Source organism: Oncorhynchus masou, chromosome 3, assembly GCF_036934945.1.
Source record: "Oncorhynchus masou masou isolate Uvic2021 chromosome 3, UVic_Omas_1.1, whole genome shotgun sequence".
Classification (NCBI taxonomy): domain Eukaryota; kingdom Metazoa; phylum Chordata; class Actinopteri; order Salmoniformes; family Salmonidae; genus Oncorhynchus; species Oncorhynchus masou.
The window spans coordinates 6,033,253-6,046,826 of NC_088214.1; the positions used below are offsets into that span (position 1 = coordinate 6,033,253).

General features: G+C 44.4%; 1 pseudogene; it reads right to left on the minus strand.

Moving 5' to 3' along the window:
- The window catches only part of LOC135509237 (sodium channel protein type 4 subunit alpha-like), a 121,623-nt pseudogene that overhangs the window by 89,040 nt on the left and 19,009 nt on the right, over positions 1 to 13,574 (minus strand).

A 13,574-nucleotide genomic window follows, 5' to 3' on the forward strand; every position in this document is an offset into this window, starting at 1 on the left:
GTCACATCACATCATCATGGTGTCACATCACATCAGAATGATGTCACATCACATCAGAATGGTGTCACATCACATCAGAATGGTGTCACATCACATCAGAATGGTGTCACATCACATCAGAATGGTGTCACATCAGAATGGTGTCACATCACATCAGAATGGTGTCACATCAGAATGGTGTCACATCACATCAGAATGGTGTGAAGATAGATTGTTAACGTAACCAGAACGAGCTGTGGCTCAAAGTAGCCCATTAAACTTTTGCGGTCAGTCATTCACGCTTGTTATACAGAGTTGAAATATCAAAAAAAAAACATTGCTTGTAAATAACAATTTGACACTTTTGCTTTTAATGAAAGTAAAAATGCATACTGGCTAGCTGGTATTAGTTATGGCTCCTGCTGGAGAGTCTACACATTCTGGGTGATGTGAAACAACGACATCATATCGCTAAGCTTCTTCTCTGGCGAACTCTCATTGGCTATTGCCGATCACCGTTCTCAAAACTCTGTCGTAAGCACATCTCACACTACAAGAGCGTTGCAGATTTTCGGGCTGATGAAATCAAACGTGTTTGAAAATATCGGGATGTCTGGGACGGCTCAAAGAGACAGAATCGGCAGAGAGGATGGATGGATTCAGTAGAGAAAGAGAGGATGGAGGGATTCAGTAGAGAAAGAGAGGATGGATGGATTCAGTAGAGAAAGAGAGGATGGATGGATTCAGTAGAGAAAGAGAGGATGGATGGATTCAGTAGAGAAAGAGAGGATGGATGGATTCAGTAGAGAAAGAGAGGATGGATGGATTCAGTAGAGAAAGAGAGGATGGAGGGATTCAGTAGAGAAAGAGAGGATGGAGGGATTCAGTAGAGAAAGAGAGGATGGAGGGATTCAGTAGAGAAAGAGAGGATGGATGGATTCAGTAGAGAAAGAGAGGATGGAGGGACTCAGATTGAAGTCTCTGACCCGTATTAAATGAGTGTCTGGGACGGCTGCGTGCCTCGACTAGGCGACGACATGGGGATTTTGTCTCCGATCTCGAAAACTTGTTTGGGACAGCTAAATCGTGTCGTGTACACCTGGCTTAAGATGGCTCTCTTTTATGATTTTGTTTCCAGAATTCTGTAGTGAATATTTCTAAAAATGAGATGGCAATGAAGATGTTACCTAGCATTTCACCCACAAACATACATCTACATCTTCACATTAACAGCACATTTGCTAACACAGTAAGTGTGAACCATTGCAATTGTTAGGGATAGATTTTTAAACCCCGATAGTATAGTACAGAGCAACAGAATATATATATATATATATATATATATATATATATATATATATATATATATATATATATATATGGTAGCACAGTTAAGAACGAGAGGATGGATGGATTCAGCAGAGAACAAGAGGATGGATTGCTTTAGTAGAGAATAAGAGGATGGATGTATTTAGCAGAGTACGAGAGGATGGATGGATGGATTTAGTAGGGAAAGAGGGGATGGATGGATTCAGGAGAGAAAGAGAGGGTGGATGGATTCAGGAGAGAAAGAGAGGGTGGATGAATTCAATAGAGAAAGAAGGTATGGATGGATTCAGTACAGAAAGAGACGATGGATGGATTCAGTAGAGGAAGAGATGATGGGATGGATTCAGTAGAGAACGAGAGGATGGGTTCAGTAGAGGAAGAGAAGATTGGATGGATTCAGTAGAGAAACAGAGGATGGAGGGATTCAGTAGAGGAAGAGATGATGGGATGGATTCAGTAGAGAAACAGAGGATGGAGGGATTCAGTAGAGGAAGAGATGATGGGATGGATTCAGTAGAGAACGAGAGAATGGATGAATTCAGTAGAGAAAGACAGGATGTATGGATTCAATAGAGAAAGAGGGTATGGATGGATTCAGTAGAGTAAGAGAGGGTGGATGTATTAGAGAAAGAGGAAATGGATGATTCAGTAGAGAAGGAGAGGATGGAGGGATTCAGTAGAGAAAGAGAGGATGGGTGGATTCAGTAGAGAAAGAGAGGTTGGGTGGATTCAGTAGAGAAAGAGAGGATGGATGGATTTAGTAGAGAAAGAAGGATGGATGGATTCAGTAGAGAAAGAGAGGATGGGTGGAGGGATTCAGTAGAGAAAGAGAGGGCAGATGAATTCAATAGAGCGGGTGGGTGGATTAGAGAAAGAGAGGTTGGATAGATTCAGTACAGAAAGAGAGGGTGGATGAATTTAGTAGAGAAAGAGATGATGGAGGGATTCAATAGAGAAAGAGAGGATGGATGGATTCAATAGAGAAAGAGAGAATGGATGGATTCAGTAGAGAAAGAGATGATGGAGGGATTCAATAGAGAATTGAGGATGGATGGATTCAATAGAGAAAGAGAGGATGGATGGATTCAGTAGAGAAAGAGAGGATGGATGGATTAGTATAGAAAGAGATGGTGGATGAATTCAATAAAGAAAGAGGGTATGGATGAATTCAGTACAGAAAGAGAGGGTGGATGTATTAGAGAAAGAGGTAATGGATGGATTCAGTAGAGGAAGAGATGATGGGTGGAGGGATTCAGTAGAGAAAGAGAGGATGGGTGGATTCAGTAGAGAAAGAGAGGATGGGTGGATTAGAGAAAGAGAGGGTGGATGAATTCAGTAGAGAAAGAGAGGATGGATGGATTCAGTAGAGAAAGAGAGGGTGGATGGATTCAGTAGAGAAAGAGAGGATGGAGGGATTCAGTAGAGAAAGAGGATGGATGGACTCAGTAGAGAAAGTGAGGAGGATGTATTAGAGAAAGAGAGAACAGGTGGATTCAGTAGAGAAAGAGAAGATGGGTGGATTCAGTAGAGAAAGAGAGGATGGATGTGTTAGAGAAAGAGAGGATGGACGGATTCAGTAGAGGAAGAGAGGTTGGATAGATTCAGTAGAGAAAGGGAGGATGGATGAATTCAGTAGAGAAAGAGAGGATGGATGGATTCAGTAGAGAAAGAGAGGATGGATTCAGTAGAGAACGAGAGGATGGATTGATTTAGTAGAGAAATTGAGGATGGATGTATTTAGCAGCGAACGAGAGGATGGGTGGATTTAGTAGAGAATGAAAGGATGGATGGATTCAGTAGAGAAAGAGAGGATGGATGGATTCAGTAGAGAAAGAGAGGATGATGGATTCAGTAGAGAAAGAGAGGATGGATGGATTCAGTAGAGAAAGAGAGGATGGATGAATTCAGTTGAGAAAGAGAGGGTGGATGTATTAGAGAAAGAGGAAATTGATGGATTCAGTAGAGAAAGAGAGGATGGATGGATGGATTCAGTAGAGAAAGAGAGGATGGATGAATTCAATAGAGAAAGAGGGTATGGATGGATTCAGTACAGAAAGAGAGGGTGGATGTATTAGAGAAAGAGGAAATGGATGGATTCAGTAGAGAAAGAGATGATGGATGGATGGGTTCAGTAGAGAAAGAGAGGGTGGATGGATTTAATAGAGAAAAAGAGGATGAATTAATTCAGTAGAGAAAGAGAGTTTTGAGGGATTCAGTAGAGAAAGAGAGGATGGAGGGAATCAGTAGAGAAAGAGAGGATGGATGGATTCAGTAGAGAAAGAGGAAATGGATGGATTCAGTAGAGAAAGAGAGGATGGAGGGATTCAGTAGAGAAAGAGAGGATGGAGGGATTCAGTAGAGAAAGAGAGGATGGAGGGATTCAGTAGAGAAAGAGAGGATGGAGGGATTCAGTAGAGAAAGAGAGGATGGATGGATTCAGTAGAGAAAGAGAGGATGGAGGGATTCAGTAGAGAAAGAGAGGATGGATGGATTCAGTAGAGAAAGAGAGGTTGGGTGGATTCAGTAGAGAAAGAGAGGATGGATGGATTTAGTAGAGAAAGAAGGATGGATGGATTCAGTAGAGAAAGAGAGGATGGGTGGAGGGATTCAGTAGAGAAAGAGAGGGCAGATGAATTCAATAGAGCGGGTGGGTGGATTAGAGAAAGAGAGGTTGGATAGATTCAGTACAGAAAGAGAGGGTGGATGAATTTAGTAGAGAAAGAGATGATGGAGGGATTCAATAGAGAAAGAGAGGATGGATGGATTCAATAGAGAAAGAGAGAATGGATGGATTCAGTAGAGAAAGAGATGATGGAGGGATTCAATAGAGAAAGAGAGGATGCATGGATTCAATAGAGAAAGAGAGGATGGATGGATTCAGTAGAGAAAGAGAGGATGGATGGATTAGTATAGAAAGAGATGGTGGATGAATTCAATAAAGAAAGAGGGTATGGATGAATTCAGTACAGAAAGAGAGGGTGGATGTATTAGAGAAAGAGGTAATGGATGGATTCAGTAGAGGAAGAGAGGATGGGTGGAGGGATTCAGTAGAGAAAGAGAGGATGGGTGGATTAGAGAAAGAGAGGGTGGATGAATTCAGTAGAGAAAGAGAGGATGGATGGATTCAGTAGAGAAAGAGAGGGTGGATGGATTCAGTAGAGAAAGAGAGGATGGAGGGATTCAGTAGAGAAAGAGGATGGATGGACTCAGTAGAGAAAGTGAGGAGGATGTATTAGAGAAAGAGAGAACAGGTGGATTCAGTAGAGAAAGAGAGGATGGGTGGATTCAGTAGAGAAAGAGAGGATGGATGTGTTAGAGAAAGAGAGGATGGACGGATTCAGTAGAGGAAGAGAGGTTGGATAGATTCAGTAGAGAAAGGGAGGATGGATGAATTCAGTAGAGAAAGAGAGGATGGATGGATTCAGTAGAGAAAGAGAGGATGGATTCAGTAGAGAACGAGAGGATGGATTGATTTAGTAGAGAAATTGAGGATGGATGTATTTAGCAGCGAACGAGAGGATGGGTGGATTTAGTAGAGAACGAAAGGATGGATGGATTCAGTAGAGAAAGAGAGGATGGATGGATTCAGTAGAGAAAGAGAGGATGATGGATTCAGTAGAGAAAGAGAGGATGGATGGATTTAGTAGAGAACGAAAGGATGGATGGATTCAGTAGAGAAAGAGAGGATGGATGGATTCAGTAGAGAAAGAGAGGATGGATGGATTCAGTAGAGAAAGAGAGGATGGATGGATTCAGTAGAGAAAGAGAGGATGGAGGGATTCAGTAGAGAAAGAGAGGGTGGATGTATTAGAGAAAGAGGAAATTGATGGATTCAGTAGAGAAAGAGAGGATGGATGGATGGATTCAGTTGAGAAAGAGAGGGTGGATGTATTAGAGAAAGAGGAAATTGATGGATTCAGTAGAGAAAGAGAGGATGGATGGATGGATTCAGTAGAGAAAGAGAGGATGGATGAATTCAATAGAGAAAGAGGGTATGGATGGATTCAGTACAGAAAGAGAGGGTGGATGTATTAGAGAAAGAGGAAATGGATGGATTCAGTAGAGAAGGAGAGGATGGATGGATGGGTTCAGTAGAGAAAGAGAGGGTGGATGGATTTAGTAGAGAAAAAGAGGATGAATTAATTCAGTAGAGAAAGAGAGTTTTGAGGGATTCAGTAGAGAAAGAGAGGATGGAGGGATTCAGTAGAGAAAGAGGATGGATGGATTCAGTAGAGAAAGAGGAAATGGATGGATTCAGTAGAGAAAGAGGATGGATGGATTAAGTAGAGAAAAAGAGGATGAATTAATTCAGTAGAGAAAGAGAGTTTGGATTTCAGTAGAGAAAGAGAGGATGGAGGGATTCAGTAGAGAAAGAGAGGATGGATGGATTCAGTAGAGAAAGAGAGGATGGATGGATTCAGTAGAGAAAGAGAGGATGGATGGATTCAGTAGAGAAAGAGAGGATGGAGGGATTCAGTAGAGAAAGAGAGGATGGAGGGATTCAGTAGAGAAAGAGAGGATGGAGGGATTCAGTAGAGAAAGAGAGGATGGATGGATTCAGTAGAGAAAGAGAGGATGGAGGGATTCAGTAGAGAAAGAGAGGATGGAGGGATTCAGTAGAGAAAGAGAGGATGGATGGATTCAGTAGAGAAAGAGAGGATGGAGGGATTCAGTAGAGAAAGAGAGGATGGAGGGATTCAGTAGAGAAAGAGAGGATGGATGGATTCAGTAGAGAAAGAGAGGATGGAGGGATTCAGTAGAGAAAGAGAGGATGGATGGATTCAGTAGAGAAGATGGAGGGATTCAGTAGAGAAAGAGAGGATGGATGGATTCAGTAGAGAAAGAGAGGATGGATGGATTCAGTAGAAAAGAGAGGATGGAGGGATTCAGTAGAGATTCAGAAGAGAGAGGATGGAGGGATTCAGTAGAGAAAGAGAGATGGATGGATTCAGGAAAAGAGGATGGATGGATTCAGTAGAGAAAGAGGAGGATTCAGTGGATGGATTTAATAGAGAAAAAGAGGATGAATTAATTCAGTAGAGAAAGAGAGTTTTGAGGGATTCAGTAGAGAAAGAGAGGATGGAGGGATTCAGTAGAGAAAGAGAGGATGGATGGATTCAGTAGAGAAAGAGAGGATGGATGGATTCAGTAGAGAAAGAGAGGATGGAGGGATTCAGTAGAGAAAGAGAGGATGGAGGGATTCAGTAGAGAAAGAGAGGATGGATGGATTCAGTAGAGAAAGAGAGGATGGAGGGATTCAGTAGAGAAAGAGAGGATGGAGGGATTCAGTAGAGAAAGAGAGGATGGAGGGATTCAGTAGAGAAAGAGAGGATGGAGGATTCAGTAGAGAAAGAGAGGATGGAGGGATTCAGTAGAGAAAGAGAGGATGGAGGGATTCAGTAGAGAAAGAGAGGATGGAGGGATTCAGTAGAGAAAGAGAGGATGGAGGATTCAGTAGAGAAAGAGAGGATGGAGGGATTCAGTAGAGAAAGAGAGGATGGAGGGATTCAGTAGAGAAAGAGAGGATGGATTCAGTAGAGAAAGAGAGGATGGAGGGATTCAGTAGAGAAAGAGAGGATGGAGGGATTCAGTAGAGAAAGAGAGGATGGAGGGTTTCAGTAGAGAAAGAGAGGATGGGTGGATTCAGTAGAGAAATAGAGGATGGAGGGATTCAGTAGAGAAAGAGAGGATGGAGGGATTCAGTGGAGAAAGAGAGGCTAGAGGGATTCAGTAGAGAAAGAGAGGATGGAGGGATTCAGTAGAGAAAGAGAGGATGGAGGGATTCAGTAGAGAAAGAGAGGATGAAGGGATTCAGTAGAGAAAGAGAGGATGGAGGGATTCAGTAGAGAAAGAGAGGATGGAGGGATTCAGTCGTGCAAAGGACAAGCCGTCCGTCTGAGAACTAATAGGCAGCCGTCATGTGACGTGAAATCTCCTTGCTCTTATTTCATTTGGGAGATTAAGAGCAGCAGATCAAGGGATTTGGTTGGCGATGCCAGGGAGGAACATCACAAAGCTGTTTCAAAAATGGGACTATGGAAAAATCCAATGGGATCCTACTATTGGAATCTGTAAATATTAGAAATTGGCTGATTGTACAGTACAGTATATAACACATGGCAGGGTGTGGCTTTTTAGTTTTTATAAGGGGACAATTAGAAAGTTGTACCAGTTGAGTTTTTTCTGGGTGAGGGGTTACGTTAATCATGTTTTTGAGTCTGCTACCTGGAAAATACCTCCTGCTTTACAAGCAAACAAACAATTGCCAAACTGATAGAACTGTTTTTTGAAACGAAGTGTCTCTATACTACACAGCAACACAACAAGGGGCTCCAGCGCCAACAAAGAAAGATCAAAGCTCTCTTCCCTAAAACAATTACATCACACGACTATATAATGTAGAATCTTACTGACCTGACATTACATCACGTATAACTGTTTTCCTCTGGGCTCATCACTAACAGACAGACAGACAGACAGACAGACAGACAGACAGACAGACAGACAGACAGACAGACAGACAGACAGACAGACAGACAGAGAGACAGACAGACAGACAGACAGACAGACAGACAGACAGACAGACAGACAGACAGACAGACAGACAGACAGACAGAGACAGACAGACAGACAGACAGACAGACAGACAGACAGACCGTTCGTAAAGGATATGAATGGACCAGGACTTTGATGGAGATTCTTCTGAGGAAGGTGAAAGGGGTAAATATATAGAGAGCAGACGTGGCACTGAACCGGAAGATGGCCGTCCCTTTATTAACTACTATAAATGTCTGTGGGAAGAAAGAAAGAGGAAAGATGCATTAGTAGCAATACAAGTTATGGTTTGAGGTCAAATCACAGTTAGCAAATAGTTGTAAAGTGCACAATACTCTATTCAATCTAAACCAGTAGGGGGGTCTTTTAAGCTGGGGTAAATCTTGAGTAAATCAACACTCTTTGGTCTGTGCCGGTCCAAAAAACCTGTTCTCAAATTAGAGTCAATAAATAGATTATTGTGTGGACAGGATTCATTTATCTTGTTGAGAGTCTGACTGTGTCTACCATCTGTCTACATCAACGGTAAGCAGTGTCTCGGCAGCCCTGCAGTCCTCCAAGACAGACCCGGGTTCAAATACTATTTGAAATCTTTCAAATATTTTGAGTGTTTGCTCTAGCTTTCCTGGAGTGCCAGATGGGTGGGGTTTGCAGTTTGGGGACTATTCCATTGGTCAATTAAGCCAGGGAAGCTCAATCAAGCACATATAAAGTATTTGAAATGATTTCAAATACTATTGGAACCCAGCCAGGTACAAACAGCAAACTCCTTCCCATCAACAGAGCCAGTCGGTGCACTATAAGGCCAGCCCAGCCCAGATAATGCAGGCAACTCTTCTCCAAAGCAGGCTGAATATTTACTGAACAGATGTGGACGTATTTATTTAAATATTTATTCGTCTTTGGTTAATCCCACCGTCCAACAGCAGCAGGGCCGGTCCTTGCCGTTCTGCTGCCATAGGCAAGACCAAAACATCCTCCCCCCCTCCCCGCAAAACTAGAATAGTCCCCAGTAAGCAAAATGACGTTGAAAAGGAATCTAAAATATGTACTTTCCAGACGTTGAAGTTAGGTTCAATTTCGGTGCTGAATGAAAGGTGAAAAGGTATTTTCGATATGTTTAATTTACATCTTTTCCAGGATGTTGAAAAGGCATCTTTTTCGGACGTTCAAAAATGACGTATTTTCCAGAGGTTGAAATCAGATTCATTTTCAGGTTATGAATGAAAGTTGAAAATTCTTATTTTCCGGATGTTGAAAATACGTATTTGACAGATGATGAAACCTTTTTCATGGTATCCAATTGGTAGTTACAGTCTTGTCCCATCGCTGCAACTCCCGTATGGACGAAGGTCGAGAGCCGTGCATTCCTCCGAAACACGACCCAACCAAGCCACACTGCTTCTTGACACACTGCTAGCTTAACCCGGAAGCCAACAGCACCAACGTGGCGGAGGAAACACCATACACTTGGCGACCGTGTCAGCGTGCACTGCACCCAGCCCGCCACAGGAGTCGCTAGAGCGCGATGGGACAAGGACATCCCGGCCGGCCAAACCCTCCCCTAACCCAGACAACGCTGGGCCAATTGTGCACAGCCTCATGGGTCTCCCGGGATTTAACACAGGCCTGTAGTGACGCATGGAACACAACGATGCAGTGCCTTCGACCGCTGCGCCACTCGACGGGACCCCACATAATCTTTATATCATATCCTATATCTATAAGATTTATCTTCAAATATTTTTGTGACGGAACATTGGCGGAGCACCCTGGAGAGACACGCTGGGAATCGAGATACATATTTTGCATCCCTGCCTTGTTTTATTTTTTTAACCTTTATTTAACTAGGAACAGTGGGTTAACTACCTGTTCAGGGGCAGAACGACAGATTTGTACCTTGTCAGCTCAGGGGTTTGAACTTGCAACCTTCCAGTTTCTAGTCCAACGCTCTAACCACTAGGCTACCCTGCCGCCCCCTTTAACGTAGTGGGCACTGCTTATCGAAAGGCGGCATCAGCACTCACCTAAAAAGCCCATTTGCCACTGGTTGAGAGGAATAGTAATTGTTTTTGGGTAGAATTATGTGAGGTTTTACGTGTTGTTTTGGATGTCGGCCTTGGTCAGTTAAGCTCAGAAAATACCGCCCTCGTCATTCTGCCGCCATAGTGGGTGACGTAAACCTTCCTAATAAGCGGACCGGCCGTGAGCAGCAGCATCAAGCAGCATCATCAAATGCCAATACAAAGAGACTCAGAGAGAGAATGAGTACCTGCCATGTCTATTTTCTCATCCCTCTGTAAAAACTCTGGTAAAGGACAGAGAGGCCTGATGTACGACTCTGTAAAGACTAGTAATGGACAGAGAGGCCTGATCTACGACTCTGTAAAGACTAGTAATGGACAGAGAGGCCTGATCTACGACTCTGTAAAGACTCTGGTAAAGGACAGAGAGGCCTGATCTACGATGCTGTAAAGACTAGTAATGGACAGAGAGGCCTGATCTACAACTCTGTAAAGACTAGTAATGGACAGAGAGGCTTGATCTACGACTGTAAAGACTAGTAAAGGACAGAGGCCTGATCTACGACTCTGTAAAGACTCTGGTAAAGGACAGAGAGGCCTGATCTGCGACTCTGTAAAGACTCTGGTAAAGGACAGAGAGGCCTGATCTATGACTCTGTAAAGACTCTGGTAAAGGACAGAGAGGCCTGATCTACGACTCTGTAAAGACTCTGGTAAAGGACAGAGAGGCCTGATCTACGACTCTGTAAAGACTAGTAATGGACAGAGAGGCCTGATCTACAACTCTGTAAAGACTAGTAATGGACAGAGAGGCTTGATCTACGACTCTGTAAAAACTCTGGTAAAGGACAGAGATGCCTTAACTACGACTCTGTAAAGACTCTGGTAAAGGACAGAGAGGCCTGATCTACGACTCTGTAAAGACTCTGGTAATAGACAGAGAGGCCTGATCTACGACTCTGTAAAGACTCTGGTAATAGACAGAGAGGCCTGATCTACGACTCTGTAAAAACTCTGGTAATGGACAGAGAGGCCTGATCTACGACTCTGTAAAGACTCTGGTAAAGGACAGAGAGGCCTGCTCTACAACTCTGTAATCAACAATCAATGTACCAACAGCATCACCTACCAGACTCATGAATATACATTTTGGAGTGTAGCATCAGGTAACCAGTCCATCCAGTGTACATAATAATACAGTCCACACTCAAGAGGCGATTACTCAAATGTGTTTCATTTTGGAGTTTAGGCTCGACCAATTACGTACCAAAGACATCTTCAATCAGTTATTTATTAATGTTTTTGTAAAATGCGGTAGGCTATATATTGTAAAATGACACAATCATAATTTTAATTCAGGTTTTTTTCAGGCTTGGGCTCATCAGCATTAGCTGTAATATGTCTATGCGTGTTTTGAATGAATCATCACGATTAGAAAGTACTGTACATTTTATTGTGTTAAGCTTTAAACCAACATCCACAAACCACCATGTTTTCACACTCAGTTTCAACCCGTTGTTGAACTTTTTAAAACTACTATTTTGATGATAAGTGTTTTAAAGATTTAATTTGCATTGATGTCACAATGGTTAAGGGGACAATAGAGCCCTGAGTATCAGGCCAGTTGCGTACTACCAAAGTATGTCCAAAGTGCAAAAAAGGAGATTTCCGTGGAATTTCACTGCGGTCATGACTGCTGGTGTGGTGGTAATACGGTCACCTCAAAAGCCCTGTAAAGACCTCTGTAAAGACTCTGGCCAGGGACCAAGAGGCCTGATATACGACTCTGTAAAGACTCTGGCCAGGGACCAAGAGGCCTGATCTACGACTCTGTAAAGACTCTGGCCAGGGACCAAGAGGCCTGATCTACGACTCTGTAAAGACTCTGGCCAGGGACCAAGAGGCCTGATCTACGACTCTGTAAAGACTCTGGCCAGGGACCAAGAGGCCTGATATACGACTCTGTAAAGACTCTGGCCAGGGACCAAGAGGCCTGATCTACGACTCTGTTAAGACTCTGGCCATGGACCAAGAGGCCTGATCTACGACTCTGTAAAGACTCTGGCCAGGGACCAAGAGGCCTGATCTACGACTCTGTAAAGACTCTGGCCAGGGACCAAGAGGCCTGATATACGACTCTGTAAAGACTCTGGCCAGGGACCAAGAGGCCTGATCTACGACTCTGTAAAGACTCTGGCCAGGGACCAAGAGGCCTGATCTACGACTCTGTAAAGACTCTGGCCAGGGACCAAGAGGCCTGATCTACGACTCTGTAAAGACTCTGGCCAGGGACCAAGAGGCCTGATCTACGACTCTGTAAAGACTCTGGCCAGGGACGAAGAGGCCTGATATACGACTCTGTAAAGACTCTGGCCAGGGACCAAGAGGCCTGATATACGACTCTGTAAAGACTCTGGCCAGGGACCAAGAGGCCTGATCTACGACTCTGTAAAGACTCTGGCCAGGGACCAAGAGGCCTGATCTACGACTCTGTAAAGACCTTGGCCAGGGACCAAGAGGCCTGATCTACGACTCTGTAAAGACTCTGGCCAGGGACCAAGAGGCCTGATCTACGACTCTGTAAAGACTCTGGCCAGGGACCAAGAGGCCTGATCTACGACTCTGTAAAGACTCTGGCCAGGGACCAAGAGGCCTGATCTACGACTCTGTAAAGACTCTGGCCAGGGACCAAGAGGCCTGATATACGACTCTGTAAAGACTCTGGCCAGGGACCAAGAGGCCTGATCTACGACTCTGTAAAGACTCTGGCCAGGGACCAAGAGGCCTGATCTACGACTCTGTAAAGACTCTGGCCAGGGACCAAGAGGCCTGATCTACGACTCTGTAAAGACTCTGGCCAGGGACCAAGAGGCCTGATCTACGACTCTGTAAAGACTCTGGCCAGGGACCAAGAGGCCTGATCTACGACTCTGTAAAGACTCTGGCCAGGGACCAAGAGGCCTGATCTACGACTCTGTAAAGACTCTGGCCAGGGACCAAGAGGCCTGATATACGACTCTGTAAAGACTCTGGCCAGGGACCAAGAGGCCTGATCTACGACTCTGTAAAGACTCTGGCCAGGGACCAAGAGGCCTGATCTACGACTCTGTAAAGACTCTGGCCAGGGACCAAGAGGCCTGATCTACGACTCTGTAAAGACTCTGGCCAGGGACCAAGAGGCCTGATCTACGACTCTGTAAAGACTCTGGCCAGGGACCAAGAGGCCTGATCTACGACTCTGTAAAGACTCTGGCCAGGGACCAAGAGGCCTGATATACGACTCTGTAAAGACTCTGGCCAGGGACCAAGAGGCCTGATCTACGACTCTGTAAAGACTCTGGCCAGGGACCAAGAGGCCTGATCTACGACTCTGTAAAGACTCTGGCCAGGGACCAAGAGGCCTGATATACGACTCTGTAAAGACTCTGGCCAGGGACCAAGAGGCCTGATCTACGACTGTTAAGACTCTGGCCAGGGACCAAGAGGCCTGATCTACGACTCTGTTAAGACTCTGGCCAGGGACAGAGAGGCCTGATCTACGACTCGGTTAAGACTCTGGCCATGGACCAAGAGGCCTGATCTACGACTCTGTTAAGACTCTGGCCAGGGACCAAGAGGCCTGATATACGACTCTGTAAAGACTCTGGCCAGGGACCAAGAGGCCTGATCTACGACTGTTAAGACTCT